This window comes from Zea mays, chromosome 8 (assembly GCF_902167145.1).
Source record: "Zea mays cultivar B73 chromosome 8, Zm-B73-REFERENCE-NAM-5.0, whole genome shotgun sequence".
Classification (NCBI taxonomy): domain Eukaryota; kingdom Viridiplantae; phylum Streptophyta; class Magnoliopsida; order Poales; family Poaceae; genus Zea; species Zea mays.
In genome coordinates, this window is record NC_050103.1 from 81,103,238 (window position 1) to 81,120,918 (window position 17,681).

Genomic DNA, 17,681 nt, shown 5'->3' on the forward strand with positions numbered 1-17,681 from the left:
TGTCAGACTCACTCTGTCGAGTGGCACCGCAGTCGGAGTGGCGCAGGCGACGCTGTCCTTCTGTCAGACTGGTCAGTGGAGCGGTGGAGTGACGGCGGTCACTTCGGCTCTGCCGGGGGGGCGCGTGTCAAGATAAAGGTGTCAGGCCACCTTTGCGTTAAATGCTCCTGCAACTTGGTCAGTCGGTGTGGCGATTTAGTCAGGGTTGCTTCTGGGCGAAGCCAAGGCCTCGGGCGAGCCGGTGGTGTGTCCGCCGTAAAAAGGGGGGCCTCGGGCGAGACGGAAGTCTCTCGAGGTCGGCTGCCCTTGGCCGAGGCTAGGCTCGGGTGAAGCGTGATCGAGTCACTCGTGTGGACTGATCCCTGACTTAATCGTACCCATCAGGCCTTTGCAGCTTTACGCTGATGGGGGTTACCAGCTGAGAATTAGGCGTCTTGAGGGTACCCCTAATTATGGTCCCCGACAGATAGTGATCAGGATCAAGTGAACAAGAGGGAGAAGAAGAAGAACTATAAGAAGGCAAAGGGCGAGGCGCATCTAGGCAAGGAGTGGGATTCGGATTGCTCCTCTTCCGACTCCGACAATGAAGGACTCGCCGCCACCGCCTTCAACAAGTCATCCCTCTTCCCCAACGAGCGTCACACATGCCTTATGGCAAGAGAGAAGAAGGTATGTACTCGAAACTCTACTTATGCTTCAAGTGAGGACGAATCTAGTGATGAGGATGAAATAGATTATTCATGTTTATTTAAGGGCCTAGATAGAACCAAGGTAGATAAAATTAATGAATTGATTGATGCCTTGAATGATAAGAATAAGCTTTTAGAAAAGCAAGAGGATTTGTTGTATGAAGAACATGACAAATTTGTAGAAGCACAAAAATCTCATGCTCTAGAAGTTAAAAGAAATGAAATGCTTTCTTGTGAATTATCTTCTTGCCATGAGACAATTTCTAACTTAAGGAGCATTAATGATGATTTGAATGCTAAGTTAGAAATAGCTAGTAAATCAACATCTTGTGTAGAAATTGTTGCAACTTGTAATAGTTGTAAAGATTTTGACATTGATGCTTGTAGTGAACACCTAGTTTCAATTTCCAAACTTAATGATGAATTGGCTAGTCTTAATGCGCAACTTAAGACTAGCAAGAGCGAATTTGATAAGATAAAATTTGCGAGGGATGCCTACACGATTGGTAGACACCCCTCAATTAAGGATGGACTTAGCTTCAAGAGGGAAGCCAAGAACTTAACAAGCCATAAGGTTCCCATCCCCGCCAAGGAGAAAGGGAAGGCTCCTATGGCAAGTAGTACTAAAAAGAACCATGCTTTTATGTATCATAATAGGAGACATGATAGAAATGACTATAGAAGTTATGATTCACATGCTTATGATTCACATGCTATGTTTGCTTCTAGTTCTTCTTATATGCATGATAGAGATATGTCTAGGAGATATGTTCATCATGTGCCTAGAAAGAATATTGTTCATGTTTCTAGGAAAGTTATGGATGGTCCTTCTACAATATATCATGCTTTAAATGCTTCCTTTGCTATTTGTAGAAAGGATAGGAAGATAGTTGCTAGGAAATTAGGGGCAAAATGCAAGGGTGATAAAACTTGCATTTGGGTCCCTAAGACAATTGTGACTAACCTTGTAGGACCCAATAAGAGTTGGGTACCTAAGTCCCAAGCCTAAATTTGCCTTGCAGGTTTATGCATCCGGGGGTTCAAGCTGGATTATCGACAGCGGATGCACAAACCATATGACGGGGGAGAAGAAGATGTTCACCTCCTACGTCAAAAACAAGGATTCCCAAGATTCAATCATATTTGGTGATGGGAACCAAGGCAAGGTGAAAGGCTTAGGCAAGATTGCAATTTCAAATGAGCACTCTATCTCTAATGTGTTTTTAGTTGAGTCCCTTGGATATAATTTGCTATCTGTTAGTCAATTATGTAATATGGGATATAATTGTCTATTTACAAATGTAGATGTGTCTGTCTTTAGAAGAAGTGATGGTTCATTAGCTTTTAAGGGTGTATTAGACGACAAACTTTATTTAGTTGATTTTGCAAAAGAGGAGGCCGTTCTAGATGCCTGCTTAATAGCTAAGACTAGCATGGGCTGGCTGTTGTAACACCCTAGGTGTTACCATGGCTAGAGCACACCTTAGCACTAAGGACTGTGATCATATGTGGTAGAGGCTTAAGGCAACACATAAGAACTTTGGAGATCATGTGATAATCAAAGTTGTCAATGACCTAAGAAGCATTACTCTAATCCTTGCACACTTACTACCTTGGATAAGAGGGGAGAAGAACCCTAGACCTCTCTTAAACCCTATCTCCCAAAACCCTAGATAAGAGGGAAAAGAGAGTGAGCAAATGTGCAAAACATGAGTAATCTTTACCCAAACCTTAAGTAACCTTATAACCAGCAATTAGGGGAAGGAGTTATTGCAAAAAGACCCCTGGAGAAACCCCAAATCAAATCTCCAAGTGGAGAGAGAGCTAGAGCTCTCTATTTCTCTCTAAGTTAAAAACTACACCTACACTAAAGATCAGTCGTGTTCACCTCGAAGCTGGCACCAAATCCACCTATGTCCTATACCAAAAATGTGGCATACCACCCAAGGCACCCACTGGAAAAAGCTGAGCCCGAGACTTGGACGTTTGACATGCCTTGGCATGGTTTTTGTCGCGAAGTGGGCAGTGTGACACACCCGATTTGGCGACCAAAGATCTCCCTACCTAGGCCATATCTGCCATGGCAGCTCATGGATGAGAGACAGCCCTAGGTGTCAGGAAAAGACTCGCGCCGGATTTTTGCCAAGATTCGCACGTTTGCGACTTGGGTGAGCTGTGGAACACGGGCAGAATGAAAGCTCCACGTGTTCGACGCGCTCTGTGTGCGCCAGAGCCCGCCCGCGCGCGCCCCGCGTCGCGCCAACGGCCAGCCGGCGCCCTGTCCCGCGCCCGCGCCTATAAAGCCCGCTCGAGCGTCGGCTACACTCTTCCGTGCACGCTCAAACCTCAGTAGAGCTCAGTTCACCGCCGTTTGCCCGTGCGCGGCGTGTCCGCGGCCACCCGAGCCACTGCCGCCGTAGACCGGCCAGTCCAGCTTTCCCCAGCCCCATCCAACCCTCTTAGACGAGTGAGCACACCTCGGTGAAGCTCCCCAGGCAAGGAATCGAAGCCTACTTCACCGGAGAGGCCAGTCCACGGTCGCCGGAGTTCACAACCCCGCCGGAGTGCGTGGACCGGGTAAATCACTGAGCCATTTCTCGATTCACTGCACAGATAGCCTATACGTCACCCCAGGAAGCTCACAGTGCCCTTGGATTGAACCAGATCGCTGTGGTTTGGCCGGTACACTCGCCGGCGACGAGAACACCCGCCTGCACACGTGGACCGAGCGATTCCGGCCATCCCCGCCGTCGAGCCACACCTCGATGTGACCGCCAGAGCCTCCCCGAGCCAACCCTGCCCTTCGCCGGACCTATCTCGCCGCCGGTAAGCCGCGCCACCCTTTTCTTTCCCGCGGGTACTGTTTACATTAGGGGAAGGACTGCGGGTGAGAGGAAGAGAAGGTCAGGGGGCTTTTTGAACTGTCAGCGACCCAAGGGAACAGTGGCGCAGGGGTAGATTTGTGCGAGTTGATTTAGTCTAAACCCAGGGGCCTCGGTGTAAACGGTTTTTCTAGGAAACTCTTATTAAATCTTTTGTTAAAATTGAACAGAAGCTTTAAAAATTCATAACTTCTGTTTAGTTCATCCAAATTTGGTCAAACCAATTTTGTCAGACTCTAAATAATGTAACCTACTTAAGAAAAATACAAAACCCCTATGTACTGTAGAAAACTATAAGATTCTGATTTAAGTATAGTTTTGGCCAAAAGCTCAATAATAGAAAGAAAAATAATTGTACTATTTGACTAGGGTTAGAAAAATTTGGAGAAGTTTATATCTACCTAGTGACCTGTTTAAAAATGTTAAACCTCTCTGTCCACTCCATTAAGTTAGTTTTTACCCCTTATTCTATAATATGCTTAAGGTTAAGAAAAATAGAAAATGTAAGTTAAATAATGAACCAGAGGGCACCCCTATTTCTGTTAGGGTACTTATTCAATGTAGTTCACTAGAAAAATCTATCATACCCTGGTTTAGTATAACATAATTGGGATACCTTTTATTTAAATAAAACAAGGAAAACTTAGAAAAACTCTACAAAAATAACCCCAAGGTGAAAACACCCCCACCCTTGGGATAGTTAATGTTTTGTTATTAAGAACTTAGGAAAAATATGAAATCTGCTGTTTGACATTTTTCAAATAACAATGTAGTAGAAAGTGCCTTTTTGAAATTAAACTTTAGAAAAATCATAATTAAATAACCACCCCTTAGCCTTCTGTGGTTTTTGGCACAGAAGCCTATTATTACTGTTAGATGCCAACAAAAATAACCCTTAGGACAGACCCCACCTCTAATTAAGAGTTGTAGTACAAAGTGACCCATTTACCCAATTCTGATTCTTTTTGTCTTAAGCATAGCCTTTATATGTTGAGCCTCAAATTCTTAAATTCGGCTAGAACAACAAATGGCAACCTACTGTAATTTTTACAGAATTTTTGGAAAATATTAAACCACTGTCGTAGTTCAAACCTACACTAGAAACCATAAGGAGAAATTAAAGAAAGGAAAATGAATAAGGGTAATTAGTGTCATCCTAAAACCCTTGTAATTTGTCCACTTAAATGTATAAAGACAATACAAGTCCACTATGTTATCCTCAATGAAAACCTAAGCGTAAAAGGTAATAAGTATAAACCACTTGGAGCCTCGCATGACTAAGAAACCCTAAGTCACTTCTTGACTTAGTTTCCTTTAGCATAATGTTATTAAATCTTGCATAATCATGACATACATGTTCATTGCATTTCGATAGACTGTAACCTTGCTGACGGAGAGTACGTCCTCGTGCCGGAGCAAGGAGCTGCTCAGGAGGTAGCCCCGGATCCAGCCCCCGAGTCTGCACCAGAGGATCTGCCTGCCACTGCTTTGGAAGGCAAGCCCCGGTTTTATGCATAACCCGTTATTTATGCTATTTTACTTCACTTAATGATTGTAGGATTGATTGTGCACTTAGGTGTAGGAATTGTTTGAAACCCTAGTTGCATGATCTCAGGAATCCTGTTGAGATGGATACTAGTATGCTAGGTCGAGTAGTTGCTTTAATTAATTAGGATCTCGGTAGAAGACGAGTGATTTTTCTAGCACTCGCGCGAGATTAGGAAATTGATTGTACCCACTTTCATACTATCATGATACTAGTTTGTGGACAACAATCCATGGGGATTGGTTGTTTACGAGATGGGAAAATGGAATAAGGATTAACGTGCGGATACCTGTGTCAAGCGTTTGAATGTACTAAACACATACCGAGAAATATGGTAAATCGGTAAGCCTAGTACCTGATTGAACCTGGCAGTAGACTTTGCCCCTCACACGACCTGAGACGTGGTCTCCCATTCCGGTTATGGTGGGTACAAGTGCAGTCACTGCACGACGGCAGTCGGGGTCAGTGAGGCATTGTACGCCAAGGCGGTGAGCCCTGTTCTGCTGACGGGGAATTGATGGGGAAGGTTGATATGTGTGGGGACAGAGTGCCCTTACATGTCGTGTGTTTAGATTTACCTTGCAAGGATAAAAACTCGATTCGAATCGTCTGCTTCTCGCAGCTAATGAGACTGCTTGATCCATTGTACTGCATTGAGTAACAAGTGGAAAAATGATGAGTTGATATAAGCTGTTGATTGCTAATAATGCTTGCTACTATGTATGAGTAGATAGTACACTTTTAGCCTTAAGAGAGTCACACTTAAATTGACAAGTTAAAACTTGACTTAGAAACTCAGCTAGCGCTTTTGGCAACCAAACCCCACAGCCAAACAGCTACATGTCTAGAGGTAGAGGAGTAGACTCCTCACACCGGGTAAGTCTAGCTGAGTATTAGTATACTCAGCCTTGCTTGTGGCATAATTTTACAGGTTCTCTGGAGGACATGGTTGCTGGAGTGACTTGGCCGTCCATCTTGCCACCGGGTTGGACTGTCGAGTGGGACCCTACCTCGGCTGAGGAGGAGCATGAGGAGTGATGGGACATGCTTCCCCATCTCTCTGTTTATTTACCGTTAGTTTTATTCCGCTGCACTTCGAACAATGATGACTACTTTTGCAAAACTCCCAAGATGATGTAATAACTTAATACTCTTTCATGCATGGTTTTATGCTTTATTGTATTTGCTCTGTGACTCACCATCGAGTGAGATTGTGGTACTTGATCCTGTCAGTGGCCGTGTCGGACTAGATCCGAGGGATTGACGGGTTATTCCCATTTAAGTGTGGTCTAGCCTTTAAAGCGGGACTTAGGCACTTAAGTTGGAATAATTCGGGCAGTTCCGCCATAGCTGGTATCGGAGCTTGTACCACCACAGAGGAATCAATAAAATGTGAATACCATCATTTTCCAAAATAAAACTTGGTAGAAACAGTGTTGGATAGATAGTAGGACGAGCAGGATAGACCTAGGACGTGAAGCCTTAGGATGATAGAAGGGGTAGCTAGGTGGCTAAGTGATTAGGCCCTACAGGCCACATTTACAGGATGGGAGTTCTTCCCTATTCCTTGTATCTTGTTGTGAGGTCGTTCAGGACGAGCATGCATGCATTCTTAAAATTAAACAAATGAAAGATTAACTGAGGACCTAATTACAAAATGATAACCAACTAGGTCCCCAGTATTTTTTTTAGAGAAAGGCAGAGTTTTATTTTTCTTGTTCTTTTTATAATTCTTTTTATTTTTACTTACGCTTAACTGTACACAGATGACTTCCCACGGATCCTCAGACGACAGGAATGCACTGTCCCACACTGACGGACTTGCACGAGAGGGCTTTCCCCGCATTTTGTGGGAGGTACTTCAGGGGGCCGGATACACAACACCCCCTCAGTACGCGGTGCAGCAGTTCGAGAAGCACCGAGTACCTCGTTGTAGGGTGAGGATGACCTTGGAGCCTCATCCCCTGCAGCCAGGCTGGCGCTCCTTGGACTCCGAGTCTTTTGGATACCGAGCTGAGGACACGATCGAGGCAATCGCTCTGCATGGGTTGACCACTTTCTGCGGATTCATCCCTTGGAGCTGGCTACCCATCCCATTGGCTTGTTCCCCGCCGAAAGGGAGGACGACCCAATGTGGAAGGATCGGGTGGAGCATGCCAAGGATATCTGGGCCATCTACCCAGGACAGACTGCGCACTTGACCGTACGGTGCATGAATGCTCTGTACCGTCTGCAAGTGATGCGCGGTGAGGCGATGTCCCATCTGATGGCACTTTTGGAGGCGACCAAGATTACGTTGGACAACAGAGAGGAGCTTGTGGTTGATTTGTCCACTGAAATGGTGGAAAAGGACTTGCAGGTGGAGCAGCTATCCACTGATATCCAAGAGTTGGAGGAATTGGTGGGCACCAGGGAGAACACCATCGAGGTTCTCGAGGACCAGCTCATTAACACCCAGCATCAGCTTGCCGAGGCTAATGAGCACCTGTATATGCATCACCAGGAGATCCAGGACATGGAGGCCAACGAGGACGTCGACATCGAGGGAGGAGAGGAGCCTGCCTCTAGTGTGGACACTGCTGGCTCAGGGAGACCACCTTCCTCCGAGTCGAGTGTTGCCTCGTTCGCTCACTAGGTGTCCGGGATAGAGTTAGACGTGGTGATGGTAGGACTCCTCGTAGCTAGCTTAGCTTTTGCACCCTTGGGGTACTAGGCTAGATAGAGTTGAGTCTTTTTGGGACAATTGATGTAATAGTGCTAAACTCTCTTGGACGCATGTTGATGGATGCTGTTATCAGTCTAAATTGGAAGGAAAAATTTATGCCTTTTCAATCCTCTTGTTTAAGTTGGAAGCTATCGTTTTGCTTTTGACTCTTTTCGCCGCGATTAAGCCTTGAACTTGGAGTTATGGTGTTAAGTATATATGTGGTTTTTCAGATGGCTGGGAGGCAGCGTCGTGGCCAGAATGAGCGCGTTCCTCCACCGCCGCCACCGCCTCCCACTCTGCAGGAGCTCATGGCTCAGAAGAATGAGATCTTGAGGCAGCTAGCTCAGCGTCAGCCACCACCTCAGCATTATGGTGGTGGAGACCATCAGCGTCACCCCGCAGCAGCTACCTACCAGGAGTTTCTCAGCACCCAGCCTCCATTGTTCACCAGGGCAGAGGACCCACTTGATGCAGATGTGTGGTTGCGGGTAGTGGAATCCAAATTCCCACTACTCCATGGAGCTTGCTCAGAAGTCACCAAAGTCAGGTTCGCCACCCAGCAGCTTCGCGGACCCGCAAGGACTTGGTGGGACCATTTTCTTGCCATGCAGCCAGAGGATCGAGAGGTGGAATGGAGGGAGTTCAAGGCAGCTTTCAGGGGACACCACATACCAGCCGGAATTATGGACCGAAAGTTCAACGAGTTTCTGGCACTTACTCAGGGCAACAGGACAGTGTTGCAGTATGCCCAGGCTTTTAATGACTTGTGCTAGTATGCTGGATACCACGCGGATACAGATGAGAAGAAGAGAGACAGGTTCAGGAGGGGGCTCAGCACTAAGCTCCGTGATCGTCTCAACACTGTCAGGGCCAATAGTTACAATGAGTTGGTCAACATGGCTATCTCCCAGGAGGACTGCATTACAGCTCGACATGCAGAAAAGAAGAGGAAGACCCCTGTGGCGGGACCTTCAGCTCAGCCACAGCGCTTCAGGATTGTGTCCGACACACAAAACAGGGGACCCCAGCAGCAGCCAGGAAGATGGGTGATCCGACCACAGCAGCAGCAGCAGCAGGCACCCAACCGCGCCCAGATTCCAGCTCAGAGGAATAATCAGCAGCAGCAGTACCGCCAGGCAAATGACAACAGGTGTTTCACGTGTGGCAACACCGGACATTATGCCAAGAATTGCCCCCGGAACCAGCAGAGGCAGGGGCAGAACGTTAATCAGAACCAAGGGAAGAGGCAGAAGGTGCAAGTGAGGCAAGGCAGGCTGAACTTCACCACCATGGCTGATATTCCAGAGGGAGCACCCGTCTTGACTGGTATCTTTACAGTTTTGAATTATCCTGCTATTGTTCTTTTTGATTCTGGTGCATCACACAGTTTTATTAGTACCAAATTTAGTGCCAAGTGCCAAGTGCCTTTTCACCACACCAATGGGGGTATTACCATCTCAACACCAGGAGGCAGGGTTGCCACCTATCAGATCAATAGACACGTACCAATTAAGCTGGGTAGTTTCATTTTCAAAACCACTCTTTTAATAATGGGATTGGATAGTGTGGATATCATCTTAGGGACTGATTGGTTATCACGGCACCACGCGGTAATTGATGTCGCAGCCAGAGCCATAGAAATCCACTCTCCTTTGGATGGCGAGATTACCTTATATCTGCCCGACCAGGGTTGTACCCGTTCTTGTGCCTTCGTCATGATAGATTCTCCAGTGGAAAAGATCCCAGTGGTCCGTGACTACCCGGATGTGTTTCCGGATGAGTTGCCAGGGATGCCACCAGACCGAGACATTGAGTTCGCAATCGAGTTACAACCCGGGACTGCTCCTATCTCCAAGAGACTCTATAGGATGCCTCCCGCAGAATTGGCAGAATTAAAGAAGCAATTGCAAGAACTGTTGGACAAGGGGTTTATTCGCCCAAGTAATTCACCATGGGGATGTCCAGCATTATTTGTGAAGAAAAAGGATGAAAGTTTGAGGATGTGTGTTGACTACCGCCCTCTCAATGCGGTGACTATCAAGAACAAATACCCGCTGCCCCGTATTGATGTTCTGTTTGATCAGCTAGTGGGAGCCAAGGTATTCTCCAAGATAGACCTTCGCTCAGGTTACCATCAGATCAAGATCCATGCCAGCGATATTCCCAAGACGGCCTTCTCAACCAGATATGGGCTGTATGAGTTTTTGGTGATGTCTTTTGGGCTGACCAATGCCCCAGCTTATTTCATGTACTTGATGAACTCAGTATTTATGCCAGAGTTGGATAAGTTCTTGGTCGTTTTCATTGATGATATTTTGGTCTATTCCAAGAATGAAGACGAACATACTGAGCACCTGCACACCGTGCTTCAACGACTGCGCGATCATCATCTTTATGCTAAGTTGTCTAAGTGTGAGTTCTGGCTGAAGGAAATCAAATTCTTGGGTCACACAATTTCTCAGGATGGGATATCAGTTGATCCTGAGAAGGTGCAAGAGGTAATGGATTGGAAACCCCCGACTACAGTGAGGCAGATTCGGAGTTTTCTAGGATTGGCAGGGTATTATCGACGATTTATTCCGGATTTCTCCAGAATTGCCAAACCAATGACTGAATTGTTGAAGAAGGGAGTCAAATATGATTGGAACCAAAAGTGCGAGGATGCCTTTCACACTTTGAGGCAGCATTTGACAACAGCCCCAGTGCTGGCTCAACCTGACAACACCAAGCCATTTGAAGTTTATTGTGATGCTTCTGGTACTGGATTGGGATGTGTCTTGATGCAAGAGAACAGAGTTATTGCTTATGCTTCCCGAGCACTCAGGTCCCATGAGCAGAACTACCCTACACATGATCTGGAATTGGCAGCTGTGGTTCATGCTCTCAAGATATGGAGACACTACTTGATAAGAAGATAAGAAGCGACAACGGGTCCGAATTCAAGAACCTTCAAGTGTAGGAGTTTCTTGAGGAGGAAGGGATCAAGCACGAGTTCTCCGCTCCCTACACACCACAACAAAATGGTGTGGTAGAGAGGAAGAACAGGACGCTCATCGATATGGCGAGGACGATGCTTGGAGAGTTCAAGACCCCCGAGTGCTTTTGGTCGGAATCCGTGAACACGGCTTGCCACGCCATCAACAGGGTATACCTTCATCGTCTCCTCAAGAAGACGTCATATGAGCTTCTAACCGGTAACAAACCCAATGTATCTTACTTTCGTGTATTTGGGAGCAAATGCTACATTCTAGTGAAGAAGGGTAGAAATTCTAAGTTTGCTCCCAAAGCTGTAGAAGGGTTTTTGTTAGGTTATGACTCAAATACAAAGGCGTATAGAGTCTTCAACAAATCATCGGGTTTGGTTGAAGTCTCTAGCGACGTTGTATTTGATGAAACTAATGGCTCTCCAAGAGAGCAAGTTGTTGATCTTGATGATGTAGATGAAGAAGACGTTCCAATGGCCGCAATACGCACCATGGCGATTGGAGATGTGCGGCCACAGGAACAACATGAGCAAGATCAACCTTCCTCCTCAAGTATGGTGCATCCCCCAACTCAAGACGATGAACAGGTTCATCAAAAGGAGGTGTGTGATCAAGGGGGAGCACAAGATGATCATGTGATGGAGGAAGAAGCGCAACCGACACCTCCAACCCAAGTTCGAGCAATGATTCAAAGGGATCATCCCGTCGACCAAATTCTGGGTGATATTAGCAAAGGAGTAACTACTCGATCTCGATTGGTTAATTTTTGTGAGCATTACTCCTTTGTCTCTTCTATTGAGCCTTTCAGGGTAGAAGAGGCCTTGCTAGATTCGGACTGGGTGTTGGCCATGCAAGAGGAGCTCAACAACTTCAAGCGCAATGAAGTTTGGACACTGGTGCCTTGTCCCAAGCAAAACGTTGTGGGAACCAAGTGGGTGTTCCGCAACAAACAAGACGAGCACGGAGTGGTGACGAGGAACAAGGCTCGACTTGTGGCAAAAGGTTATGCCCAAGTCGCAGGTTTGGACTTTGAGGAGACTTTTGCTCCTGTGGCTAGGCTAGAGTCCATTCGTATTTTGCTAGCATATGCCGCTCACCATTCTTTCAGGTTGTTCCAAATGGATGTGAAGAGCGCGTTCCTCAATGGGCCAATCAAGGAGGAGGTGTACGTAGAGCAACCCCCTGGCTTCGAGGATGAACGGTACCCCGACCACGTGTGTAAGCTCTCTAAGGCGCTCTATGGACTTAAGCAAGCCCCAAGAGCATGGTATGAATGCCTTAGAGACTTTCTAATTGCTAATGCTTTCAAGGTTGGGAAAGCCGATCCAACTATGTTCACTAAGACTTGTGACAGTGATCTTTTTGTGTGCCAAATTTATGTCGATGACATAATATTTGGTTCTACTAATAAAAAGTCTTGTGAAGAGTTTAGCAGGGTGATGACGCAGAAATTCGAGATGTCAATGATGGGCGAGCTGAACTACTTCCTTGGGTTCCAAGTGAAGCAACTCAAGGATGGCACCTTCATCTCTCAAACGAAGTACACGCAAGACTTGCTGAAGCGGTTTGGGATGAAGGATGCCAAGCCCGCAAAGACTCCGATGGGGACCGACGGACACACTGATCTCAACAAAGGAGGTAAGTCCGTTGATCAAAAGGCATACCGGTCAATAATAGGGTCATTACTTTACTTATGTGCTAGTAGACCGGATATTATGCTTAGCGTATGCATGTGTTCTATATTTCAATCCGATCCTAAGGAGTGTCACTTAGTGGCAGTGAAGCGAATCCTTAGATATTTAGTTGCTACGCCTTGCTTCGGGCTCTTGTATCCAAAGGGGTCTACCTTTGACCTAATTGGATATTCAGATTCCGACTATGCTGGATGTAAGGTCGATAGGAAGAGTACATCGGGGACGTGCCAATTCTTAGGAAGGTCCCTGGTGTCATGGAATTCTAAGAAACAAACCTCCGTTGCCCTATCCACCGCTGAGGCCGAGTATGTTGCCGCAGGAAAGTGTTGCGCACAACTACTTTGGATGAGGCAAACCCTCTGGGACTTTGGCTACAATCTGAGCAAAGTCCCACTCCTATGTGATAATGAGAGTGCTATCCGCATGGCGGAAAATCCTGTTGAACACAGCCGCACAAAGCACATAGACATCCGGCATCACTTTTTGAGAGACCACCAGCAAAAGGGAGATATCGAAGTGTTTCATGTTAGCACCGAGAACCAGCTAGCCGATATCTTTACCAAGCCTCTAGATGAGCAGACCTTTTGCAGGTTGCGTAGTGAGCTAAATGTCTTAGATTCGCGGAACCTGGATTGATTTATAGCATACATGTGTTTATGCCCTTGATCATGTTCCTTATGCATTTTGTTGCTCACTTATGGTGCTCAAGTTGTACAAACACTCCCCGGACCTCACAAGTCCTTTTTGCAAGTGATGCACATATTTAGGGGGAGCTGTGCTACAACTTGACCCTTTGAGACTAACCATGTGCTTGAGTTTGCTTGTTTTAGTCTCAAAGGAGGTTTGAAAGGGAAAAGGTGGACTTGGACCATGAAAGACTTCCACTGCACTCCGATGAGAGGGTAACTTATTCCAAGTTCATCTCATGTACTCTTATTGCCGTTTTACTCTTAGTTGAAGATTTTGGTGAGGCAATGGGGTTAAGGGGCCAAGATTAATCCCGTTTTGGTGCTTGATGCCAAAGGGGGAGAAAATAAAGGCCAAAGTGATAAATGGATCAACTACCACTTGAGAGATTGGGAAAATAGTAGAATAGAGCTTTTGGTTTGTCAAAACTCTTTTAATTGTCTCTCTTGTCAAAAGTTGGCTTCTTGTGGGGAGAAGTGTTAATTATGGGAAAAGGGGAGTTTTTTGAAATCTTGAATCAGTTTCTCTTGGAATGACTCTCTTTATGTCTTAACATGTGTGTTTGACTTAGAAATAGAAATTTGAGTTTGATTTGCAAAAACAAACCAAGTGGTGGCAAAGAGTGATCCATATATGTCAAATTTGAATCAAAACAATTTGAGTTCTTATTTGAATTGATTTTGTATTTGTTCTACTTACTTTATATTGTGTTGGCATAAATCACCAAAAAGGGGGAGATTGAAAGGGAAATGTGCCCTTGGGCCATTTCTAAGTATTTTGATGATTGAGTGCCAACACAAGTGCTTTTGTGTTGATCTATGCAATGTGGTGGACAAAGTGCAAATCATGTCAAAAGGTACATTTCTAGACTTAGTACATTATTTTATGGACTAATGTGTTGTGTCTAAGTGCTGGAAACAGGAAAAATCGAATTGGAAATGAGATGGCTTTGTTCATCCAAAGTCTGCTCAGTCTGGGAGCACCGGACTGTCCGGTGGTGCACCGGACAGTGTCCGGTGCGCCAGGCTGGCTCGAGCGAACTGGCCGCTCTCGAGAATTCACCGGCGACGTACGACTATAATTCACCGGACTGTCCGGTGTGCACCGGACTGTCCGGTGAGCCAACGGTCGGCCGGGCCAACTGTCGGCCGCGCGATCTGCGCGGGACACGTGGCCGAGCCAACGGCTAGAAGGGGGCACCGGACTGTCCGGTGTGCACCGGACATGTCCGGTGCGCCAACGGCTCTCTGGCTGCCAACGGTCGGCTGCGCCATTTAAGGAAAGAAATCGGGCACCGGACAGTGTCCGGTGTGCACCGGACTGTCCGGTGCGCCACGCGACAGAAGGCAAGGATTGCCTTCCCAGATTGCTCTCAACGGCTCCTAACTGCCTTGGGGCTATAAAAGGGACCCCTAGGCGCATGGAGGAGTACACCAAGCATTCCTTGAGCATTCTTGATCACTCACACTCTATTCTTGCGCACTTGTTCGACATTCTAGTGATTTGAGCTCCGTTCTAGTGTGATTTGAGCTCCGTTCTAGTGTGCTAGTCTTCTGAGCTTAAGTCTGGGTCTTGTGTGTGCGTATTTGCTGTGATCTTTGTGACTTGTGTGAGTTGCTAATCCCTCCCTTACTCCGTGCTTCTTTGTGAACATCTTTGTAAGGTCGAGAGACTCCAAGTTGTGGAGATTCCTCGCGAACGGGATTAAGAAAAGCAAAGCAAAACACCGTGGTATTCAAGTGGGTCTTTGGACCGCTTGAGAGGGGTTGATTGCAACCCTCGTCCGTTGGGACGCCACAACGTGGAGTAGGCAAGCGTTGGTCTTGGCCGAACCATGGGATAAACCACTGTGTCATCTCTGTGATTATTCTCTTGTGGTTATTGTGTTTTGCTAAGACTTCTCTCTAGCCACTTGGCGATTACTGTGCTAACGTCTAACCAAGTTTTGTGGCTTAAGTTTAAAGTTTTATAGGATCACCTATTCACCCCCCTCTAGGTGCTCTCAGAGATAGATCAATTGGACGGGTCAGAGAGGTTCACGGGATGCCAGAGAAGATATGGGTGCAAGGAATTGGACGGAGACTCACCGGTGAGCTCTGTCCACGTGCGGCGGCGAAAGACCAAAGTCCGGTGAGGTCGATCTCGGGCCTCCGGTGAAGTCCGGCCTGGTCCGAGGGCTTGGAAAGCTTCACGGGCTACTGGCGGAGCTAGCCGAAGCACTGGCTCGACTCGGGGGTGGCTGGAGTGGGCTGGCCACGGTGGCCGAAGCTCTGGCGGCAATGGCGGGCGGAATTGAGCTCGCCGGAGCTAAGGAGAGGTGGCTGGCCGGTGAAGGTGAGCGCAGGGTGAAGTGAGGCGCGCCCGGGGAGGCTTTATAAGCACGGGCAAGCACGGTCGAGGGCGGGGCTCTGACATGCGCTCAGGGCGTGCGCGGCGAACGCCAGTGCGCGCTCTGGCGCCTGGCACAGCGTCGAGCACGAGGCAGCGCAGAGAGAGGTCAAGTTCAAACGCGGATTGGGCCCAAATCTTTGAGATGAAGGCCACGATCCCGTTGAAAGATCTCTTCCTCTCAGGTCCCTTTGTCGTTTGTGTGTGGAGGCTAGCAAGTTTCGCTGACTGGATTAGGAGATAGAGAGGGGAGAAATCCTGTTTGTCTCACTGCCACACACAGAGAGAAAATCTCTGGTTTGACGTGTCCGAGGCACGCGTCCCAATGCCATCTCCTGGCACATGACAGAGGGGTTAATTAGGCACATTTTTGTCAATGGGGTCATTAGGATTCGAGCTAGGGATCAAGGTGAACATCCCTGATCTTTGGCTCAAGGTCTGAATTTCAGAATTCTGAAATTCAGAATTCCCATTAAGTCCCCACATGAGAAGCTTGATTTGGTGTTTTATTCGAGTTATTTTGGCTAAGCTTTCTCAACCTTTCTTGTTGCTTATTAAATATACTTCAATTTTTATAATTGGCTCAAGTCATAATTTTAAATTTTTCATACCCTTTTCCTTATTTTCTTGAATTTTGCTCATGGGGCTCACTTAGGGTTTTTATTAGGGTTACACATTCTTACCTTTTTGAAAGACCCATTTGTTTTGATCATGATACTTTTAAGCATATGCTTGGTGAATTCTTTATTCCTAAGGTAATTTGATGCTCATGCTTACTTTGGTTCACATAAAATAATGGTTCTTGGTTTGGCATTTTTAAGAGAAACCCTAGGTGACACTGGGGTGTCACAGCCTTCCCCCTTAAAGGAATCTCGTCCCGAGATTTGGGCCAGAGTCCTCCCAGGGTGAAGCGAAGGGTGAGATTTATAGGAAATGGGTGATTATTGTTATTATTAGGGTAAAACTGCTCTTCGAATGTCATTCTCTTTGCAACTTCAGAAGGAAGCCCTTTTTAAGTGTTTCTTCGTAGTTACTTCATTCTGAATTAAGATCATATTTTTGAAAATTAGATTCGAAGGGCAGGAGGAGGGGTTGGGTGTGATTACGTACCAGCTTCCTTAGGTAGGCAATTGGGGAAGTTGGATCTCAGGAATTCCTCAGTTTCCCAAGTAGCTTCCTCCTCCGAGTGATTACTCCACTGGACCTTGTACATCTTGATCGATTTAGCCCGAGTTGATCTTTCTTTGCAATCCAGAATCTTGGAGGGGCACTCTTGGTACGATAGATTTGACTCTATCTCCAATTCTGGCTCTGCTATGATCTCGGTCGGCAATCGAACACACTTCTTCAGCTGAGATACATGGAAAACACTGTGAATGGCAGACATCTTTGAAGGTAACTTCAACTTGTATGCCACGGGTCCACATGCTTCTTATGATCTCATAAGGTCCAATGTAACGAGGGGCTAGCTTGCCTTTGATCCCAAACCTCTGCACTCCCTTGGTGGGTGATACCTTGAGGTATACAAAACTTCCCACCTCGAACTGGAGAGGTTTCCTTCTTCTATCATGATAGCTCTTCTGCCTGGCCTGAGCAACTTCTGGATTCTTCCTGATTAGTTTGACCTTCCTTTCGGCTTCAGTCACTAAGTCAGGTCCAAAAACTTCTCTTTCTCTAGGTTGAGACCAATTGAGTGGTGTCCTGCACCTTCTTCCATAGAGAGCTTCAAAAGGTGCCATCTTTAGGCTGGATTGATAACTATTGTTATAAGCAAACTCTGCCAAGGAGAGGTGCTTATCCCAGTTCTTGCCACAATTGATCGCACAAGCTCTCAGCATATCCTCCAGGATTTGGTTTACCCTTTCCGTCTGACCATCAGTCTGTGGGTGGTAAGCTGAGCTCCTGATTAGCTTGGTTCCCAAAGACTCTTGCAACTGTTCCCAAAATCTGGCAACAAATTGGGCTCCTCGGTCAGAAACAATGGTCCGAGGTAATCCGTGCAAACACACGATCCGGTCAATATACAATTCTGCATACTTCTGAGCCTTATCAGTGGTGTGCACAGGAAGAAAATGTGCCACTTTCGTCAATCGGTCCACAATAA